Consider the following 6,000-nt stretch of genomic DNA (forward strand, 5'->3'; position numbering starts at 1 on the left):
CAGCTCGTCTTCACGTAACATGAATTTAACCCCTCTTTTCAGATGAGGTCTCCCCTTTTGCCTTAAACAATGATTATGTACTTATACTTTTGTATTTTTAGCAGTACAAGAGTGAAAGATTGCTTGGTAAGTGGAAAAGCCATCTCAAAATGTAACTGGAAATTAGGCTAAACTGAAATTTGTGCACAAATTTCTCAATGTACAGGTCCATGGAATATTTCCATTCAAATCCCACAGGACATATTTTTATAATCTTTCTCTTCTTGGTCAGGTCCAGAAATGGAAGAGATTTTCTTTCCCATTTTGGTAGATACCAATGCCGGTTAGGACTGATACCTCACAAGAAAGCTTTGTCTGAGTTTAGTGTGGTTAAATTGGATGCCAGATCCTCCCCTTACTTGGGAATGAAACATCAGCCTAAAGCTAACCCAGGCCCACAAGTCTGCTCCGTCCATCTGCACTATCATCTGCTGTGATTATTTAATTTACAAACATGTGCAATAATTATATCCCAGTGCTGCATTCACAGGTTTGATGTTCCGAAAAGAAGAGGGGAACAAGGGTTGTGGGCAAAGGATTTATGAGGTCTTTGATTCACCAAGACTGTGTGGAGAATCAAGATGATTACTTTTTGTGTGTAGTAGTAGTGCAAGTCTACAAGAGGGACTCATGAGAGAGATTTCAGTGAGCAATTTTGGTGATCTGTTTCAACTGGAAGCCTAAATTCTGGCCTTTTTTGTTTGTTTGTTTATTTTTTTCTAATGGATGTGCTCACATTCACAGTAGCTTCAGCTTAAACAGCTAATGTTTTCTCCCAGCTATGGACACAGCTATCAATATCTAGATGCTCTATAATGTCTGATCTACTCAATGTTCCTTCTGTCAGGAACAGATTGTAGACAACAGTGTGGATGAACACATACCATATCGGAGGTCTGGATACCCAGGAGGATTGAGCTTGCCTAAATCCGGGCTACCACAATACCATCTCTGCCACTCCTGGCTGCCCTGCCCAGCCCGTTCTGTGTGCCAATATTAGCTCATCTGTGAGATGAGTGAGCCAGTTCAGTGCCACGCACCAGATGACTGTGATCCATGATCTAAACACAAGTGCTGGTGCAGAAGGGCGGGCAGGAAGATGTGGCTTTCAGGAGAGGTAAGGACACAACAAAGGAAGTTCATATTTAAATTATGTGAACTGCCCTGGAGATAACCTGGTAACAAAATTATAATGTGAATTAAACCCTGGACTTCCTCACAGATTTTCTCTGTAGTTGTGGTACTGGTTATCCCTCTACCTCCCTGTCTGTAGAGTATTATTTTATTGTGATCAATACAAAAGTATTCCTCATTTGTAAAAGCCATGGGCAAACAAATGTACTTCCCCAAAAGTAACAACTTCCATAAGATACCAAGAAGGGTGTAACATACATGTATAGCCAGGCTCTCAGATAGGCTCTCAGACCATGCTTGCTTTGAGGAAAATGCTGCATATGCCTGTGTCCCCCACCCAATCAAGAGACCTTCTCCCATTTGTGTCTCTTCCCCAGTGATGCAAATGGTGCCTCTGAGTGACCAAACGTCTTATTTGTACGTACCTACTATAGGAAAAAGAAGGTCCCACAGTTGTCTAGCCATGGGTATCATGGTTGCCTGCAAGAACCTCAGCTGGAACTCAGCTCTGTAAGAATCTATAAAACAATTATAATTTACACTGGAAAAAAAAAAAAAAATCAAAGCTCGAAAGGAGTTTGCCAGAGCCCACCTCCTAAACATTAACCACTCTCCCATGCTTTCCAAGCCGATTGTCAGGAGCAAACATCCTGCAGACCAGTAAGCACTGCATGGAACCATATCACAGACCAACTTACTACAGCTCTTCCGACAACTCAGTAAATTTTCCCACTTCAGAGCATGCTGTCCTTCAGTTAACACACTGAATGCCCTAATGGAAACTCTCTAGGTGTAAGTGCCAAAATGAGCATACAAATACAAGAGAGAAAGGACAGAAACATGCTTTTGCATTGAGAAAACCATTTTCCCATGGCCAGCACCCTCTGGCTAATCCCTCAGTTCTAAAACTATTAACTCTTCCGGAAAGTAAAAACCAGAGATGTGGCTGAGGCAGTGGTCTTACAGCATTTTATGGTTTTCCTAACTATGCGTTTTCAGCCCAGCCCCTCACTGTTCAGTGTTAAGTGCCTGCCCTTCCCTGTTTCTCATGGGCAATGCAACCTTATCACCTTCTTCTTGCTAATTCCCTCACCCTTTCCAGTTAAGTGTTAACTCCTCTTTTCACTTGAAGTGTCTAAAAGATTGACATAATTAAATTAGCCCCGGAGCATTGTCTCCCAGGTTACCCTTAGTCTGAGGTTTGCTGTTCCTTTTCAGATTTAAAGAAAGTGCTTTGAGTGCCTTAAACCTTGCCTGCTTTTTCACATTTATCAATTGATATAATGAAAGATACACTTTCTCCAGCAGGTGGCAACATACTTCTAAGTGATTTATAGAACATCAAAAAGGTAAAACTCATTCTGTGCAAGTCACATAAAAGATAACTTGTCTTTGAGAAAGGGGCTGAATACAATATAGGTGCTTAATCTTTCCTTGGAACAATTAAGAAAATACTTTTGAAGCTAGTGGCACTGTCATTTGTTATTAATTTATTATTCTACATTCTTAAAATCTATTATAATACTGTTGTTGTTATTTGCCTTCACATTTAACTAGTGAGGCAGTGAACAGATGAACCTGGCCCCGCTTTTAATTCCAAACAGGAAGAAAGATGTTCAGAGGCCAGGACAGAGGGAGCTGTTTTCTCCCATTGTTTCTCTCCTTTTTCTTTTTTTTTTTCTTTTTTTTTTTTTTTTCCTAAATGGCATTTCAAAATCACATACCTCTGATGCACAACAGTAACACCCATTAGCCACTGTAAAATCGTAAAGCATTTTTATTGCTGTGGACTCAGAAACTAATGAGTTCCTATCAGTCAAGAAATCTATATGGGAAAGCAAATGCTACGATCTTTCTTCCTTTGATTTCAGATGTGGTAATTTTTCTGTGAATAACAGAAGCCTGGTATTCCACTGGCTTGTGCTTTGTGGCTATTTATGCCTCTGCAAGGTTGTAAGAAAATGATATGGAAAAAGCATTTGACATCACTTCCTGCAGGCTGCAGTGACTAGACAAGGTACACCACAAGGGAAACCAGACGCAGGCTCTCATCTTTACCTTTTTGTCTGTCACTTCTTTTAAGTGGTAATTACGCTTGATTTTTCCCAGGGAGGATATACACTCAGGTGCATGACAAAATGCCCTGTGACTCAGCATTTGCTGTCTCCCTGCCTGTGATTATGAAAGTGCCTTGCCAGGCAGCGGCTATGTTTGACTTCGTGAGCGTATCCCATGGCATCCTGTGATCCTGTTTGCTCTGGCACCTGTGCTCCACCACAGCTCCTCTCTTAACTGAGATCTCCACCCACCCTGCCCCACTGCATGTTGGCATTGCCTCCTCTTTTCATCACCCCCCTGCTTCTTACTGTTTTATACTTCCTTGCATGCAGCAGGGTGAGAGGATTCAGAAATGTACCCAAGCGCATCGTTTACAAAGGGAGTGTGTTGACACACGCAGCCCACTTGTACAAAGGAAGGTGAAGCTGCAGGCCTGGTTTGCTCAGTACCCATGGGCTGTGCCAAGAGTGGCCGATACTTCTTTCTCTCTCCCCTGGGAAGAAGGAAGCCCTGCTACTTTTAAAACTGAGGACAGCCATCTCCCACAACCTGCAGTGCTTTTTTCTGAGGCAATCTGAATAGGGTGTGCAAAGGTCTGTGATAGCGGCTCCCAGCCTGTGACATCCAGGCAAATTGGTCTGTGGCCACACCTAATTATGAAGTTACAAATGAGATCAACAAAAGTGGAAGAATATGATGTCATCCGAGGTAACTGCTGCTCAGTGAAAGTCAAGAGCAGTAGCTACAAAAATAAATGAACATCATAATGCTGCACTTCAGAGGGGAAATGTGGAATTGTTTGAGCTGACCCATAGGCTTGCCCCCACTACAAGAGACCAGCCCTAGTTTCCTATTCCCCTCCTCATCTACACTGACTCAGTGTTTTTAACTTAGTCCCTAACTGGGCATTCCCTCCACAGCTCTAGTGGGAAAGGTGGCTATAATTAATAGAAATGTGCAGAGAAGCGTCTTTTGCTACGTAACTGTTTTGTTGTTGTTGTTGTTGCTTTTAACAATGGGACTTTGTGCAGTTGTATAAAAATGGTTGGTTACAATCACACACTGCCTAAATATATAAATTGAATTTCCACTTCAATTTGCTGTGCACTCAAATGGAGAAGCTTTTCTGTTTGATTGAAGCAGAAGCTACAGATGGTACTGGATCTCAGCTGAACAAAGGTTGAACACTAACAGTACCTGAAATCTTGATCTGCCTGAAAATAATTTGATCTTGTGCACTTTGTTCCCAGTGGACAGGTATCCACATCATGAGGAATACTGCCTTAATTGGTACTAAATATAATTCCCAGGAGAGAGGCCAAACGCAGTCTTGGAGACTTGAGTATTTCACGCTCAGCCAAGATCTGATCTGTCACAGCATACCTGCTACAAGTGTGCAGCCAGTCTCCACGGCTGGCACTTCAGCAGCTCTAGGAACGAGACAGACTTTCACTGCAAACCCAAAATTGTTCAAAAGTCTTGCAAAACCAAAATGTGTGATTCCTACCATCTGACTCCTTGCTGCATTGTGAAACCTGCCTCTCGTTAGACGTCAGGAGCAAGGCAGGACCTGAGAAAGGAACCCGTGGGAGCTGCTGTGTTTATTTGCTTAATCACTTAGTTTAAATATAGATTAAAAATCACTTAAGCTCATCCAGAAGTTAAGTGCGTGTCAACCAGCAGCTGTCAGAAACTGCAAAGCAAAAAGAACAGTCACAGAAGCCAGAGCTTTTAGGAAGGGAATGAGAGAAAAAAGGATTCAGTCGCAGGAGTGAGGCAATAAGCATGTCTTCCCAGTGGATGTCCTTTCCTAACAGAAGAGCAAATAGGAATCCAAAGCTGCCAGTTTCTTCTCATCTCTCCCCTCTGCTGCTGCTGACACTTGCTAACAGTGAATAACTTGGTGAATACTCCCTCATTTCCATTCATTTCTTCCGACTGAATGGAAATGCCACAGTTCACAGAATGTCACCCTGTGCTTGAGAAACTGCTGCGGGACGTCCCGTGCCACGCTGCCTGCCCTGGCTGCAGTGCTGGACGTCCTGTGCCGGTCCCATGTGTGGTGCAGGCACACCTTGGGTGTTACGGGGGGTAAATCGCCTGCCCAGTGCCCTTCTGCAGAAGCTCACATGTCCCTTAACTGTACTGACACTGATGGCTTGGCACTGGAAAAGGCTCTAATGCAAGGCAGTGATTTGAATTAGTAGCCAGTTGCTGCAGCACGACTGTGTGGCACACGTTTTAGCAGCAGCCTAGCTTGTGATACTGTCCCTGCTAATGCAGCTGTAAAAAAATCAAGGCTGTACTGGTAAAAAAAAAAAAAAATGCAGAAGAGGGAGATGAAAGGAAAGTGCTAGAGAAAGCTGCAGAGAAAAAGCCTCCTTGCCCCAGGAACCCAGTGGGCTGTCCCCAAGGAGCACACTCATGAACCCGAGGAGCTGCGGCGTGTGTGACCCTCGGTCAGCCATGGGAAACGGCATTTTAGGCCGTGCCTGGCTTAGAGACGCCTTCCTAAGCTTATGCTAACACGGGTGAAGCACACAGCTTGCTCTCAGCCACAAACTGCGGCTGGAGGCAGCCGCGGGGAGGGCTTGGGCGGGCCGAGGGGAGCGGGGCCGGGCCGGGGCGGGCCTGGGGAACGGGGCCGGGCTGTGGAGCAGCAGGTGCGGAGCCGAGCAGCGGGGCGAGAGGCGACACACAGGAGGCCGGGGAGAGCCCGCACGGCATCGCACAGCCTCCTCCCGGCCGGGCATGGCAGCGGCCCCGCCG

This window comes from Netta rufina, assembly GCF_964035555.1.
Source record: "Netta rufina genome assembly, chromosome: 5".
NCBI lineage: Eukaryota > Metazoa > Chordata > Aves > Anseriformes > Anatidae > Netta > Netta rufina.